Source organism: Fringilla coelebs, assembly GCF_963513975.1.
Source record: "Fringilla coelebs genome assembly, chromosome: 21".
In the NCBI taxonomy this organism is placed as follows: domain Eukaryota; kingdom Metazoa; phylum Chordata; class Aves; order Passeriformes; family Fringillidae; genus Fringilla; species Fringilla coelebs.
In genome coordinates this window covers 10,616,361-10,633,672 of record NC_140047.1, presented here as the reverse complement: position 1 = coordinate 10,633,672, position 17,312 = coordinate 10,616,361, and the positions used below count along the sequence as shown (strand labels likewise).

At 51.4% G+C, this 17,312-nt stretch overlaps 1 protein-coding gene across 8 annotated transcripts in view; it reads right to left on the bottom strand.

The window, feature by feature from the left end:
- DAB2IP (DAB2 interacting protein) overlaps window positions 1–17,312 on the bottom strand; it is a 125,220-nt gene that overhangs the window by 44,594 nt on the left and 63,314 nt on the right. Inside the window, exon 1 of one of the 8 annotated variants that reach the window (XM_084219814.1) lies at window positions 599–744. The exons of 6 other annotated variants lie outside the window; for them this stretch is intronic. The gene's annotated coding sequence lies outside the window, so the exon portion shown is untranslated. Of the gene's footprint in view, window positions 1–258; window positions 374–598; window positions 745–17,312 lie in introns of those variants that run through there. One more of the 8 variants, XM_084219815.1, reaches the window with a different exon arrangement.

The following is a 17,312-nucleotide window of genomic DNA, read 5'->3' as shown; positions in this document are numbered from 1 at the left end:
ACGGAACGAGAGACGGAGCGCGGCCGCACATCCCCGGCCCGGGCCGGGCCGGGCGGGAGCGGCTGTCAGCGCCGGTCCCTCCAGCGCGGCGGCCTCCGCGCCCCGGCCCCGCTGCGCGCCCGCCGCCCCCGGCCCGCCCCGGCCCCCGGCCCCGCCGCTCCGGGCGCTGTGCGGGACCCGCCGGTCGGGGCGCGGAACCGGGCGCGGAGCTGGCGCTGCCCGCGCACCCCGGGCACGGCCGCGCAGCCCCGCACTCACCCGCAGGGCCCGGCCCCCGCCGCGCCGCCACCGCGCCGCCGCCCCGCTCGGGCTGGGCCATGCCGCGCTCCCGCCGCCGCCACCGCGGGCGGGGACCCCCGGCCCCGCCGCCCCCGGCCCCCGCCCCGGGCCGGCCCCGCCGCCGCTCCGCCCCGCCGCGGCCCATTGGCTGCGCTGTAGCTGGGCAGAGCGCCCCGGGCCCGCCGCCCCCGGAGCGCGGGCTGGCTTTGGGGGGCAGCGGGTGCGTTTCGCTCTCCGCCGCGGCCCGGAGCACCGAGTACCCCCTCGCCTCCCGCCGCCGTCCAGAAGCGCCGTCCCCCGCTGTTCCCGAGCCTCTCACCCCTCGCCTCATGCCGCCTCTCCGCCCGTCGCCCTCATTCTGTTGTGATAAACAGGGGTACAGCGCGGCTCTCCGGGAGCCCGAGTCGTGCGGCGGCTGCCCCCGGCACCGCTGGCCCCGCCGCGTCCCCCGGCCCGGCACCGGGAGGGGAGGGACGGCGCCGCCCGCCCGCCTGTCCCTGCCCTCGGCCGCGCACCGCATTCCTTTCCCGTTTCGGAGAGCCGAGTCACTGACCTTTGCAGCAGCGCGATCCACAGCAGGGAGTAGCGCCTGCAGCAGCAGCCGGCGGCCCCTGCGTGAGCCATGGTCCGCACCCCGCACGGAGCGCGCCCGCATCGGCGCGGAGTTCACCGGGGGCTCCGGGCCGGGCTCCCCGGCGGGGTCCGGGGGCGCGGGGCTCAGGCCCGGGCGGCCTCACGGAACGCGGGGCCCGGGGCAGCAGGTGAGCGGCAAAGCAGATGTGAGGCAGCGGAGAGGAGACGGAAAGGCTGCGCGGCATGGTCCCACTGTCCCGACTGCCACCATCCTCAGCCAGCCCACGCCGACACGTTCCCAGAGCCAGACTGCTGCTGTCATCCTGGCGTATTCAAATGCCTCCATTACTCATCAAGAACAAAGTAGGACTATCTAGTAAATGAAAAACCACCACATGGCACTGTCCCCTGCCTCTTACTGATGGCTGCTTCCTCTTCCACTTTTCAAAGGCTACTGTCCATGTCTGCAGCAAAGCACAAATCCTGCAGCTCGTGCGAGTTAGCTCCGGATCAGCGGAGAAAGCCGACACCTGGGCTGCAAACGCTGGTCAGCTTTGGAGGGGCAAACGCCAACAGCGATAAACATCCCCAGGTGACAGGAATACTCGAGGTTCCTCCAGAGCACAGGAGAGGGAAGCAGGTCTCAGGGTAGGAGGTCACAGGAGCAGGTCCTGCCCGAGGCAGCAGGCACAAGTCTCGCCTCCTCCTGGGACACACAAGCCGGATTCCCAGACAGACCATTCCTCCGGCCAGTGTCACCATGCACGGCACTGACAAATGAATCAAAATTCGCAGGTTCTCTGCCCAGTTCCAACACTAACTCTCTGCACAGCCTCCCCTACGAGCCTCTCGTCCTCAGCCAGAGAGGTGGCCATGACCCTCTCACTGCCAAAGGATCCAGAAAACATGAAGCAGCATTATTACTGGGCTTGGCTAACAAGGAGCGCAGTCACCTAAGGCCACTGGGGTCCCTTCTTCCTTCCAGAGCAAACTGGTCCCCAGTGTGCGCCAGGGACAACGGCACCAGCTCATCAGCCACGCTGGCAGCAGAACACCCCAGTCTCTGCCTGTCCCACCTTCCCCTCCTTAGTGGAGGACATGCAGACCCCCGTTCCCTTGAAGTCTGCAAACAGCGCTCTGGATTTAGCACATTTTGCCTCATTTTTGCCTCCCCCCTTCCCCCCACCAGCAGTTTGAAGTTTTCTCACCCTTTTCTGGCAGATGCCATGCAGAGAGACAAGCTCGCTGTCCTTGATCTGCTTTTCAGGGCTTCTATAAAGTAGGGCACCAGCATCAACCCAGCATCAGGTTTTTGATACATTGCTGGAGTAGCCAAAAATAACAACAGGCAGCTTCAGTCAATCTTCTCCTTCTCAAACCAGCAGCAGCAGCAGCACGGGGCTCCTTTGTGTGGCAGAGCAGAACTACGGTGCCCGGCAGCCTCGGTGCCAGTCAGCAATGCAGGGCCATGCCCGCCTGCCAGCCAGGCTGCCCCCAGTCCCACTCGGGCTCCTCACACGGAGCTCCTGCCTCGTGGGGTCCCCTTCCCCAGAGCCATCCGTGTTTTGCTCTCCGTGTTTCCTTCAGCAGCTTATCTCTGCGTCTGCTGCGAAATGCTAAGGTCAAGTTACAGTTTTACCAACCCTTTTATCTTCCTGGCAAGGCACGAGAACGCAGAACCTGAACTTTGGAACGAGCCTTCGCACCTGCAGTGGGTGGAGAGCGGAGCAGACCCAAGGCAGTGGGAGAGGGAGAATTCAGGTTCTCTCAGCAGCCCAGCACTGAACAGTCTCTGTTGCACATTCAGACACTTTATTGGGACGCTCTGGAAGGAAGTACTGAACCCACCAAGCCTGCACTGGCTCTGCTGGGAACTGTGGCAGCTCCAGCTGACATAAGGACCCAGCACAGCTCTGCTACAGCTTCCACATGACAGCAAAGACCAGCAGGACCCAGCGAGAGCTCTGTCTGCTGGGAACTGCCCAGTTGAATTCCCCCTGTCCCAAACCTGAAATTCCAGATGGTTGGTCTGTGCAGGACTGGGAAGTGAGCCAGGCATCAGGGGATGAGGTAATGTTTGACCTTGTAGCCTGTGGGCCTATCGTGCTGCACATTGATTCTCCACGTTCACCTCAGCAAATGACAACTGTGTTTTCCCAAAGTGACATGGGGAGTGTCACTGTGCCCCTGTCCCACTGATCACTCTGGGGTTGGGCTGGTGTCTTAAACACACAACCATGTTGGGACACAGATCTGGAATGCACAGGCCATTCCTTGCCCTCTCCCTCTCCGTGGTCTCTGGACTGAACACCTGTGTGGCTCAGGAGATACAGAAAGAAACTAAAACTCCGCAGACCAGGACCTTGGGGACTGCTCTGTCCCTGTCCCCAGGGAGTGCCAGGCAGTGAAGGAGCCACCACATTCCACTGACTCAGTGTTCAAATACTGCTGCAGGGAGCATTTACTGCCACCAAGAAGAACTTGTACATCAACATCTCAGCTCATTTTGTCCAAGCCAGGGTTTATCCAGCTTCCTTCCAGCGAGCTCGTAGCTCACTCCTCGTGCGCACAAGGTGTCGTTTCCCTGCAGACAGCTGTTCCCTCTATGCAGCAGGTGATACAGAGGTGCATGGCACAGCCAGAGCTGTGACTGCCCCTGCAGTGCTGGCATTGTCCCCAGGCACTGTGTGTGACCTCCACCCCACCCCTTCTCCACATTTACACCTCCTGGTCCTGACAGGATCCCAGCACCACCCACCTTGCTCACTGCTCAATAAATGGCATTTGTGAAAGAAAAGCCACTGTGCCCAGTCAGGGCAGGTAAAGAGTATTTTTCCATGGGTTATTAGAGGAAGTTTTCCATTCCCAGTTATTATTTGTATTATTTATAGTCCCTTTTCTTGGGTCATGTTTTCTCCTCTGGTCCCAGCCAGGCCTGGCTGACTCTTTTTCCTTGGCTGGGCAGAGGAGGATGAGGATGGTCACAGCTTTGCCTCCAGCCCTCTGGGGAGCAGCCTTTCCACACTCCAGCCATGTTTGCCTTTCAGAGCTATTAAACCCAGATATCTCTCACTTTTTATTGACTGTGAAGCCAGTGCTTTGTGCTTTATGACCACGCTGTCTATCACTGGGAAACAAACAATTTCCTAATAACCTCAAGGAGTTAGCAGTGGAAGGGATTGTGATTATCCACATCTACTCCAAATTTACAGTGAAACTAAATAGCCTTTGATGTCATAAATGCACTTGTTTTATAAAGTTGGAACAATCCCATATTCCAGCCCAATTAACATTATAATACATGGGATTGCACAGCTGTTACTGATTGCTGCTTCTCCACCTGCTGCACTGACCCCCAAAGCTGAGCTGCAGTGATGGGGTAGAGTTGACTCGAGCACTCCTGAAAAATGGGACACTGTTTCAATAGTGTTTATACTGAAAGAATATTTCACTCTGCCTCCATCCCACTTTCACAGCACTCAGACAGTGCATCTGACTGGCCAGTTTCTCTTTCTGCTTATAATTAGTTTCACTTTTCTGCTCTCCTGGATAAGCATTAGACTTTCCTCTAGGAATGTAATCCCAATCCACAGGAAACCTGTCTTTACTGAGATGCCACTCATCTTTTCTGCAGGTTTTATTTAAAACAGAACATTGTTATTAGCAGCAGATTTTTCTAAACCTTTTTGTGAGGTCCCATTCCTGCAAACATCCAATATCATTCTGTGTGATTAGTCTCGCTTCAGAGACACCACTTAACATTCAACAACAATTTGAGCCAAGGCATTTGCAGGAGTCAAGTTTTGAATTTCAAATCGAAACTACAGAGAGGTACCAGTGGCGAATGACTTTGAGCCTGACAAACACAAATAGGTGTTTTAGCAACTAAACTACATATTCCTGTGATTTGTCCTTCTGTCTAACCATACTGGCCTGTATAATGGCATCAGTTTAATAGGGAAGAGCTGACTTTGGAGGCTGAATGATGTTCAACAAAATGCTGTTCTTAAAAAGCAATATCCAAAGAATGCAAAATTTATAATCAGAATAAAGTTGGGGAAATATTCTTTTGCTGTTGCTTAACTTCCCTTAAAGAAAAAAAGAAGAAAAGCTCAAAGCATTTTAAAGTTTGTTTGTGGTTTTTTATCCATAGCTGGCACCAGGATATAAAGCTAATTTCTTCCAATTGCTATCTGCCTTTTAGCCAGATAGGTTTTAGTGTCTTCTAGGGATGGATAAAAAGCACATCATTCTCATGGGAACCTTCTTTTCAGATGGGATTAGAGGTTCTTCTTCTATGGCCTTTTCTGGGAATGACCCCTTTGTTCCCCCCAGAGCAGAGTGAGGGACAGCTCTGCACCAAACCCGGGTCAGCCCCAGGGACCTCACTGGACCATCCTGACTCCCCTGGACCACTCCAGACTCCACGAGCAGGGATTAAACTTGGCAGTACTGGGGTGCACTGCATCACTTCTCCAGCTCATTTTTTTAAGTGCAAGTATTGTTACTGCATTCTCCATGCAATGCCAAGGGCTGCTACTTCCAGAGCTGATGTAAAAATTGTTATTAAAACTTACAAACTGTGAAAAACTCTTAAAAAAGTCCAAATCCTGGCACTGCCCTAAATTAAATTACAGCCAGGAGCTGCCAGGGGTACCTGGATAAGCGCAGAGCCAAGCGTGCGTGCAGTCCTTATCCACAGCCCACACCTGCTGCTCCCTCCTGGAAGTTTCACTAATGAACACAGAGTACAGCCCAGAGGATTTCAGATAAGGGAAAGGTCAGGGTGAAGACTCAGGAGTGAAGAACAGATTGAGTGGGGTTCATAAATGAAAACCCCATTTTAAATCTAAAATTAATTTTTTCAATAAATTAGGGCAGGTGAGCTATCCTCCAGCTCAGACAATGCAGCTTTCCCTGGATATGGACCACTGGCAGGAGGAGGAAGCACGTGCGCTCAGGAATCAATGCTAATACCCTCAAAAATTAATCTCTGAAAATTGCTTCAATGCAATAGAAACGATTTCATATAAATCTCTGTATAGCAAGAGCTGACAGAATATCAGTGTGATACCAGGAGTAGGTAGAGTCTGAAAAAACCAGGCTTTGTCTTTTCTCACACAGGGTTGGTGTGGTTGCTCTGTCTTTGTGTGCCTCAGTTTCCCCACTGCAGACACAGGCAGGGGTATCAGGGAGTCTGTGAGAGCTGCTGGGGTCTGCTAAGGGCCAGCTGGGGTTAGCCAGGGTGGATGTGGCTTCTCCAAGATGGAAACACTGCCCATCCCACTGGAGATGAGAGATGTGGCTTGGCTTTCAGCACACAGCCATGACTGCTCTCCCCAGGGAAGGGAGGCCATGGGGAGTCTGGGAATGCCAATGTCTGTGCACTCTGTGCACTCTGCTACCTGCAGGACCAAGCCAGCCACGGTGGCAACAAGCTCTGCAGATCTACATCGGCTCTCAGAAGAGCAGAGTCTCTCAGCCTGGCTGAAAAATGTATTAATTAAAAGAAGACAATGAGCAGTGTCAGCTTTGCTGCTGACAATTCGCCCGGGGAGCTGCAGCCCCCCGTTGGCTCCACCTGAACTGTGCTCTGCTGAGCTTCCAGGGGGTCCTGCTGCTCCTGCCCGGAGCACCCAGCCCACAGCTCAGCACAAATGCTGGGCAAGGGACCCAGAGCCTGGCTGCCAGCAAAAGGAGAAGGAGCTGCAGAGCCATTCCTGTAAATGCCAGGCAGTCAGACCCAGTAAATCATCCTGACCTGAAACATTTTTTACGTTTTTCATGTCTTCTGGAGGGGACGTGGAGATTCCTGAATGAGTTCTCCCCATGAGTATCTCCACCCTCATTCTTCTAAACAAGGGAGCCAGAGGGGAGCTTGACCTAAAACTTCACTGTAGAAGGGAAGAGAGGCAGGAGCAGGGGCAGGTGTGAGCCCCAGTTCAGGAGCCGTACAGTAGAAGCAACTTTCTAGCCAAGCTATTTTAAATCAATCTAGTTAGACACATGCAAAGCACTGACACATGCACTGAAACTGGTTTGATCCTTGCCTGAACAGGATTAACTTGCCTCAGTTATTAAGCAAATTAAACCCAGCTCATCATCATTGCAAAAATGACTTTATTTTACACTCTCAGTTGTGCAGAATTTTTGTAGACAGAACCTGGAAGGATTTTCCTTTGTGACGGGTGTTCAGGGTCACCACAGAGCTCCGCACAGCCCAGCCCGGTCTCAATTAACTCCCTGAGGTAACCTGTGCCTGTCTCACCGACAATTTTTTTCTATTCTTAAATGTCTAAACCTACATTTTAGGCCATTAGCCTGTACTGATCACAGGAAGATTTAAAACTACTCAGACACACTAAGAGCCTGTGTTGATGTAAAGTAGATTGAGTTAAAATAAACAGAGTTGCACAGACACCTTCCTTTCTGCTGGGGTTCATTCCTTGCTCCCAGTCTTGGCTCTGCCTCTTGCACTCACCACCACTGGCAGTGCTTTCCAGTTCCCTACTCTGCAGGGTTAAATCTGCAGGGCAGAGCCCAAAAATTCTTCTTTTACTTTCTTCTGAGAAAAAGCAAAATGTTTGGATCTGGTTTAGATTTTGTTCTTGTATTTAATTTTTCAAAACACCAATTTCCACAAATATTTTCTCTTCCTCTGATGGAATATAAAACCATCATCCAAGTGGGAAGAACCAACAACCCCTCTGCCCTGTTGCCCATCCGCTGAACTGCTGCTATGCCCCTGCACTAAACCACTTGTTCTTATCCTGACAGATGCTAGGCTTAGCTCAAATCCCTGGGAGTACGCGGGGCCAGCGTATGTTCCCAGAAACAAAACTGCAATCTGCTCCCGAGCTGATGAGGCTGCCCTGGATTTACACCGTGGCTGGAGCCCGTGTACAGCTCCATGCTGGAGCCTGTGCAGAGCTTCCAGGTGCTGTGGCCAGCAAGGAAGCCAGAGAGGGGAGTAGGGAGTGCTGGCCTGGGTGGGCACAGCCTGGGAATGTCCCATCGCAGAGCCAGGGATGAGCGTGGCTCACCTCCCATTAGTGACAGGGGCTGCTCCTCCTGTCCCTGCCTGGCTCCAGGAGAGGGCCTGGCTGCCTTTATCTTCCATTCCAGCGAATCAAAACTGAAAGCACCGGGTGAGTTTCCAAAAGAGCAAATGTGCTCTAAACACAGAGAAAAAGCAAAGCCCATCCTGGTCCGAGCAGCCCCAGCTGCTTCCTACTCCATCACTAACAGCAGCCCCAAGCCTCTGATGTCACCATCCTGCACCAGCAGCATTAAAAGCCTAAAACAGCTCCATAAATCAACTGGATCTGTTTGAAAAAGACATTCTGTGTGGCCCTGGATTGTACTGTCCTCTCCAGGACAGGAGCCTCAGCCATGTCCTGATGTCCCTGTCACAGGGTGGGAAGCAGAGCAGGATTCATCTGGGAGGACACAGGCACAGCTGAACGCCAGGGATTCAGCTGAAGCTCTGAAACAATTTAGGTGAGAGGGGAGCTCATTTCAGCAAGAGCTGTGCCACTCCTGTTGTGCTCCCCAGAAGCAGCAGGTCTGCCCTTCCCTGCCCATTTGGTCTCAAGCCCTGAGGCACACAGCTGCATTTCCTGTCACCAGCCCGGTGTCCCTGCTCTGCCCCGCTGTGTCTGCAGCTCCCTGCCTCCATCCCCCAGCCCAGACCAAGGCTGCCAGCTCCAAGGCCCAGCCACACACACACAGAGCCACAGCCACACAGGGGACTGGGAATGGGCTCCTGGAGCCGGGCACGTGCCCGTGATTGACTCCTGAGCTGTGCCTGCCCTGCCAGGCCTGGCTGTCCCCAGGAACGCACCAGCCTGTCCTGGCTGTCCCCAGGAACACACCAGCCTGTCCTGGCTGTCCCCAGGAACACACCAGCCTGTCACCAGCGATTACAGGGACAGAGCTGGCTCTGGGAGGGACCGAGCACAGCCTGGCACCGAGTCACTGCACAACCTCCACTCCTGTCTCACTCACAGGGCACGAGGGCGACAGCTCAGACTGCTGGGCTCAGAGGTGGCACAGGAACAGGGACAGGCCTGGCACAGGGGACGCTGCTGAGAGATTAAAACAACTGCCAAGTGAGAAAAACGTTCCATGATTTCTTCACTTCTTTGGACACTTGAGAAAAGCACAAGTGATGAGGATCTGGCTGGCTGATGTGAGGACAGAGCAGGAATCTTCCCTGGGATGAGGGATGGGTTAAATGCTCTGTGCTCTCCAACCTACAGCTCTTGCAAAACCCAGATGCACTAGCAGCTGCCACACAGAATACAGAGAATTTGGGAAAAGCTGCCAAGTGCCTTGTCTGTTAAGTGCCTACAACACTCACATCCATGTTACAAATGATGGGATAATAACTTTAGATTTTTTGCTTATGGATTTTTTTTTTCCTTAGCTTTGTTTTTTTTTTAAGTGATTAGAGCTGAAGGAATGTGTTAGCCCAGTCCCTGGGCAAAAATCAGTTTCAGTTCTGGGAGCTGCAAGGATGCAGCAAAGGACTGAATATTATACCCAAGTCTGAACATTGTGGTTTGGGAGAAGGCAATAAAAACCTCCCTGCATTAGATTGATGTGCAATTCCTGAATACAGTCTTGGCCTGCCTTTGACATGTGGCTTCCCTTATTCCATCCCTTAAACACTTTATTACTTTATACACTTTAAGAAACAAAACAACTTTTTAATTCCTTTGCCTGTAGAAGTGTGAAAGCAACTTCTTCCTAAATGCAGTGAGATCCCAAGTGGAGCCAGGAAGCCACTTGAGTTGTGCACCATAAACACTTCCACAATGTGAATTAATAAGTCTCTCTGAGGATTGGGAAGTGTGCCACATGCAGCATTTCTGAGTCCACAGCCCTTTTATCTAAGTTGTTTTTTCCTTTATCCTTGTCTCCCTCCATGACAGTTTGGAGATTTTTGGCATCCAAACTGCAGCCTGGCTTGTCAAGCTAAACATCAACTGAGCCTTTATATGTACGTGAGAAATGAGAATAGAGACAAAAATAGTTATTAACTGTGCTTTTAGAATACTGAACAAGCAGAATGGCTGTGTGCCAGTAAAGACAGGGTTTGGAGCAGTTCTGATCCACATGTGTTTGACAGTGGCCAGCGCTGCCGGCTCCAGCGGAGCCGCTCCCAAGGCTGGACGGGGGAATCGTCCCCTCTGCACGGCTCTGTCACCCTGAGGATGCCATGTTGGGGCAGTGACCACACCAGCAGGTGGCAAGGGGCAAGTTTTCCATTGCAGACTTGGTGCTGCTGCACTGTCTGCACTGTGGGAGGAGAGGAGGCTGCTCCTGGAGCACATCAGCGCTCCAGGCGCTGGCATGGCTCCGTGGTGCAGACCCAAGCATGGTACATGGGGACAGTGGGGACAGTCCCCTCCCAGTCCACCTTGTGACACTGGCAGGGGTCCTCTCGGAGCCCTCAGCATTCCAAGGAAGAGCCAAGTCCATCCCTTGGCTCTCAGAGGGCCGAGTGCCCTGCAGGGTCCCTGCTTCCAGCACAGTGACGTTCCCTCCCTCAATCACATCCACACAAACTGTTTCTCAGAGATGATCCCAGCTTGCTGCAAACACTAAAACAAGTTTGGAAACACTGGGAACACTGGACTCCATTAAAAAGAAGTGATCCATGCCAAGGCTGAGAGAACAGGAATGTGACCCAGCGGGACAGCCTTGGCTTGCAAATGGCTCGTGGACAAAGCTCGCTCTCTCCCTTGCTTTTCACCATTGCCAAGCAGTGCCTCGCTCCCTTTATTCTGGCAAGTGCCTCCGGTAAAATGTACAAGAATTTCTCTCCATGGAGGGAATTTTAGAGGAGAAAATGGAAAATATTGCTGGGTGACCAGCTGGAGTTCAGCAAGGTGCTGGAACAAAGTCCTGCAAGGCTGTTATGGATGGCAGAACACCCAGCCCAGGACTGCAGGATGCTGCAATACCTGTGCCACACTTCGAATGGAATTTTAATTATAAATAGGAACAATAGACATGGCCCAGATCCTCACTCACTGCCTGGTGTCCTCCCCACACTTTGAAAAAAAGCCACTAAAATCAGAGATGTTCAGCTCCCCATTACAAGACTGCTAAAACCTCCAGTTCCTTTAGTAATTACTATAAAATACTTTCAGGCAGTTTTAAAAGGCATTAGTGAGACAAAATGAAGAAAAGAAATACTGCTGTTAAAGGTATGTTAACCATTCCCCTTATCATCCAGCCACTTTATTTTAATGAGGTTTGTTTTACTTCTGCTATTTGCTTTGTCACACGGTGCAAGTCTCTGAGTATTTCTGGGTGAGATAAATGACTTTGGAGCAGGTGGGGCTGGCAGAACTGTGGGCTGGTGGATGCCAGCCAGGCTGGGCACGCTGGAAACGCAGTTGTCACTCATGCCCTGTGTCACAGTGGGCAGGCAAAGCCTCTGCTTCCATCCCAGCACAGCTCTGAGGGCTGCAGATCAGAGGGCTTGGAGAGAGCCTCACGCCGATCCCACGAGCGGGAACACAGCTACAGGAACTTTATTTATGGTGATATTAAATATGCAACAATCATTCCCCAACATCAGAGTAATAAACATCACTGCTCCATCTGATCTGGAATCAGCAAGCATGCTTCTCACATTCACAGGGAGAGACAAAATGCTGAATTATTTATGCTTTGACTACGAACAAATATAGAGAAAATAAGTGAGTTTGGTACAATGCAGCAGAGCAGATTCAGGGCAGATTATTGTACATCTTTCAATCAAAACAGACTCTCTCATTACTCTAAACAATTGTTTCTCCTTCAAAAGAAGTGAGTTAAGGAAGTCTAATTAAGGGATACAGCACCAGCCACAGCAGTTCCATAGGAAGGCAGGGGCTGACTGACTTCCCAGGACATGGGAAGATCCATTCAGCTGGTAGGAGCACACGTATTCCCAGCCGTGTTCTACCAACTCCTTCTAAACCAAAAGAATTCTATGTGGTCACCAAGTACCAAAGAAGCAAACACAAAATTGGGCCATTCTGCCTCATATTTGCACTTCTCATTGTGAACCATACTGTGACAGGCTTCTGTGGGGAGCAGAGGAGCTCTCTGAACGTGGAGTGTGTGGCTGTGCTGAGCCTCAGCCCCGCCACAGACAGATCTTTAATGTCCCAGGAAGCTCTGTCATTAAATGAATGAGAGGAGGATACTCCAGAGCTGCACAGACACCTTCCTACTTTCCATATAAATGCAGGATCACTGTTACACCTTCCACTGCCCTGAGACCTGCAGCCAGAATTAGCCGATGTTTGCCATGCCCCGCTGACATTTCAAGCTTGGCAGGAATAAAAATCCACAGCGAAAGTGGCGCAAGTGCAGGAGGAATGACAAGAATTCTGGGACAGGAATGCCCTCAGAGCCTGATTTTCAGCAGCCACATCAAGCCCTTTGCTACCCACATGTGTGTGCATGTGATAGGGAAGGGGATGAGATGGGAAAGAGGGGATGAGAGCTGTCCTTCAATTTCTCAACAGTTTCTTAACTTAAATCCTTCGTTCTGAGCATAAGTACTAAATCAGGCTCAGGGAAGGAAAAACTTAATTAATCAGAGGTAGCCAAGTTCAAAGTGCGCCTGGGGTCGGCTTTATTACTCTCCTTCACTTTGGAGGTACAGGGTTTATGGATAATCCCTGTCTGCTGCAGGATGACAGCTATGTGCTGCTGAGTATTATTTCCTGGCAGTAACTAAATTTGAAGGTCTCCTTTCCTTCCACTCATCTTTTTAAAGTTTAATATTGTCACTGAAATATAACCGAGGGCCATATATAGCACAAGGGTTTAAAATGCTGTGCCCAGCCTGGTGACACCTGGTTCCAGCTCCACTTGTGCCTCGCAGACTCCCCTCACCAAGGCTTTTGATCCCAGTGAAACTGGGAATTACTGGAGATGAAAAAGGGCTGCGTGGTGCCCTGAGGTAACAGGCCAAGCAAGCCCTCTATTATCTGCTTGCTGAGTACCTCCACATCCAGAACTCTGCTGCTCAGCCCAGGGAACTGTATCATCAGAAAAACCACTTGATTATCTCCATAACAAACACTTGATTTTCTCCATGCATAGAATCACTCCGGAATGTAACCAATACCAACAGCCATCCATTACCTGATTAAACACCAGCAGTGATCACACCATCAAAAGCAGAATCAGGTGTTTGTGGAGCACCCCTTGGCAGAACCAGTCTGCAGAGCTGCCCACACGCTCTGCACCAGCCCACGGGCTCAGGGATCTGATCCCTGCCCTGAGCTGGGTGTTCCCTGCTCGCAGTGCTGGCAGCCAGCAGCCAGACATTTCCCTCGGTGTGGAACAGCCCCAGTTCCTGTGTGTGGGGCAGGGGGCACAGGGGTTCTGTGCCCAGCAGCCAATTCCCCCACCAGGGAAGGAGGATTCTTCCACAACACACTCAGAACTGGTTTTTTCCTTCTTCCCAACCAGCTGGCAGCAGGCTGGGGGAGTTACTTCTTCAGACCTGGACATGTTTGGTTATGGATCATCGTGCTCACTCTGGACAGAGAGCCCCGTGCCATCAGCCCCATCAGGAGCAGAGGGATGGAAGGAGCTGGCTGGGCCCTGGCCAGGGCTGGGCAGGTGCAGGAGCTCCTCAAGGGCTCCCTCAGTGCCCTGAGGTGGGAACTGTGCCAGAGACCAGCAACTTCCAGAGAAGCATTTGTTGAGCCTGGGATGGGGAGTTCTACCCCATGCCTAAATAGTAAAGCCAGCATTTAGTTCCTTCATCTCCACACGAAGTATCTCATTTCAATTTAATTTCACAGTTGTAATGGATTTTTCAAAAATATTCAAGAACATATTTACTTTCCAACATCTTATTTCCTTTCGCATTTGAAAAAACTTTCTATCTAATCCCTCAAGTCATCCTACAGTCTGAATAATTTCAGGTTTTTAATCAATAGCTGTCAGACTTGTCAAATTACTTTAGGGACCACAAAGCAATTTTTAAACATTCATAAACCCTCGTAGAACAGTTAAGTGCACTGAATTTTAAAAGAAAGAGGAACTGAATAACACTGATCAAATAGGATTATATTCTGGCAAATTATAAATTAGTTTTTTTATGAATCTTCTCACAGCTACTTATCTAGTGTCAGGATTCTTCTGCTGCAGGAAGAAGTGACTGCTCACCTCTAGAGAAAGAAGCCTTTTCTCTCCTGTCTCCAAGCCTCCTTAGCAGGAGCAGGGTGCAACGCCTTTTTTGTTGTCTTTTTTAAAAGCAACATCATTACCCAGCCAGCTGCCCAGGGGTTCTCTCCATCATCATGCTGCCTGGGCCAGAGATGGCCAAGCTGCCACTCTGAAGCTCTGCAAATGCATCTTGGCTCCTGGCATCCTTCCCAACACAGTCTTTGCTTCCCAGTGTGCTTCTGGCATGTGCATCTGTCTGACACGTCAGTCTAGAAATGAGGGTCGCCAAAAGTTCTCAATTTATTGGACATCTGTACCAAACCACAGCTTGAACCTTTTATGGGGCTGATTTTGCACAATGCATTAAGTCAAACTCTGAGGTGACTGTGGGAGCCTGTGCTGCTGTTGCCTGTTCTGTGTTTGTTCTGGGAGGAGAGATCAGGAACATCTGAAGAAGTCAAACATGTTTCTCCAGAAATGACTTTACACACCACAGTCCCACGTCACCACTGCGGCGTCCTTCCTAAATTGGAGGGATGTGGCCTGAATAGGGAGGAAAAAAGGGAGCTTCAGAGCTGTACTGAGAATGCTGGAAGTCTTCCAGGAAAAAGTACAGTTCAGATCAAAGAGGAGCTGAAGGATGGTGAGAAGAAAGGAACGTTTGCTGAGAAGAAAGGAACGCTTGGCTGGCCATGTTTGGCTGGCCACATGCAAACAAACAACCCTCCATCCTCCTCCTTCCAGCTGAAGTGACTCCTCTGCTGCCTCAGAACCTCCCCAGACACACCTGCCCTGCTCCTGTCCCCGTGGGAGGCTGTGACCCCCCTTGCAGCACCCCTGCTCAATGGGAAGAGCTGGACACCAGGCTCAGAGCTGAGAGCCCTGTCTGCGGCACTGGATCCACCACGACAGCAGGGACATTCCTGTCCCCTGGCTGCTGAACCCAGGATGGGCAGGACAGGGCTTTCCTGGGGAAGAGCTGTTGCCAGGAGGGATCAGTGCTCAGGCAGGGCTGAGGGAGCAGGACACAGGCAGGACATGGGGGTGCTGAGGTGCTGGGACTTGCACTCTCTGCTGCTGCTTCACGTCCAGTGTGGAGAGAGCCAAGAGCCAGGGCCCAGGCCCCTCTGGAATGCTTTACCTTTTCCTGTGCCTTGTTTCAGCACTGTCTGTCTCTCTGCCCCTTCCCAGTGCTCCTCACACACAGATTTGTGGCTGGTCAGCTCTGTCAGCCCGGCTCCCACCCCCTGCATCAAACACACGCCCAGCTCCAAGCATCTGCTGGAGATGTCCTTTGCTAGAGATGTGCAATTTTGTCAGCAAAGCCCCTTCATACCAAACAATGGCTCCTTTTAACCTCTGCACTGGTTTCTGGTTTCCAGAAGGACTCTTGCTGTTGCCATCTCCATCAGCTCAGCACTGACAGCAACAGGGGAGCCCCGTCCTTCCGTGGTGCAGCTGCTGCCGCCTGCCCAGGCACAACTGCCCTGGAGCTGGAGATCAGCAAACACAGATTTTTGATATCCAGCTGACCTAGTTTTGACAGTGGTTCTATGTCTAAAGCATTGCTCTGGGAGCTGAACCCGTCCCAGCTTTGGGAAGCCTCATTCCTTGAGCCCAGGTGGCCAACATCTGCCCCAGCTGCTTGCTCAGCCTCCAGCCAGGCCTGGGGCTCATTAACACCCAGGGCTCCAGGAGCTGGGGAAGGGCACTGCAGGAACTGCTTGCCAGTTCAATCCAGCCAGAAATGAGGGATGGCTGCCTGATTCACAGCTGCTCTTTTTGTAGTTCGTGTTGAAGACACAAAATTTTTTCTCAATGAGAAAATCTCAGCAAGTTCTGAGGTTTTTGAGGCTTGCTTTGCTTTTCTTAGCGAGGTGCTTAGTGGGTCTGTCAAGCTTGACATCACAGACATCAAAAATGTGATATTCTCATTCAGTTTTCTCTATATTTAGCTTGTTTCCCTGTATTTAGCTGATTGCTGTTTGCCCAGTGAAGCAGAAACCCAAACCTCAGAGCACTGTGATCAACAATTTGATCACAAGACCTAAAAAACCAGTAAATAATAATAAATCTAAATAAACAGGAGCAGGACACTGAGCAGATGAGTTCAGTAAATGATGGAGCAAACTTTTCCTTTCAGCTGAAATTACTAATCCCCCTGAATTACACTTGATAAGGATTCAGGCATGTCATTACTTTGTATTAGTAATAATAATAATAAAATCCAAGTACCTTTTGTTGTGAGATACCCTGATCAGGGATTTGTTAAAGAACATTTTATTTCAGAGCTATTTCATTAAATGTAAAAATTAAAACTGGAGACAAGAGGCTGCGATTTGTGGGGGGAAAAGTAAAACTGAGAGAAGCCAAGTGAATAAAATACAACCAGACAAGGGGGAAAGCTCCAGAAATGGAGTAAGAAAGCTGAAACAATTACTCCAAAGATGAATTTTAAGTTGTGGTCAGTGTCCTCAATCTGTTTCCCCATCCTCTGGGTGCATTCCCTTCCCCAGAGGACAAACCAGAGGCAGCAGGGAGAGGAGGCAGCAGCTGGCCTTGCCACCATGCTGGTGTCCCTGTTCCCCCACCACTCCTGGGTCTGCCCTCCTGCACCCCCACTGCAGCTCCTGCAGAATGTTTGTTTTGTCCTTATCTGTATTTGTGAAGCATTTCACCAACTCCATCAGTGCCTCAGGGAGCTGTGCCTTGGTCTGCATGGACTGGGAGCTGGGAATGGCTCAGGAACTGGCTGGAACGGTTCAGATCCTGCATGTGGAGGGGTGGGAGCTGATCCAAGGTGGGCGGGAAGAGGAAGATGATCAAACAGAAAAGCTTGGATCTCTCTGAATACATCGGGTTTCTCTTAAGCCAGGCTGTATCTTCCCTTTCCAGAACATCTCCCTCACACCTGCCAATGCTTTAACTTTTAAAATAGTTGGTGCCGCTTCCAAAATGTGTCTACAACACTTCCAAAAGTGATGGTTTCCCTAATAAGAAAAATAAAGCCCTTCCTGACTGAATGCTATCATTAATATCGCTTCAGTGTCCTGCTATCCCCAAACCCCAGAGCCATTCATGTGTACCTGCCGGCTCGAGGCGCCTCTCGGAGCCCAGCTGTGGGACTGGCACTAAATGGATCCCACCCAGCTGGGCTGCTCTGGGCACTGGTGCTAATGGACAGGAACAGCCCCTGCTTTCAGATCCCCGAGTGCTTTTCACAGCTGAGTGACTCAGTCACAGCCAGGCCGCAGCTGCAGCGGGAGAAA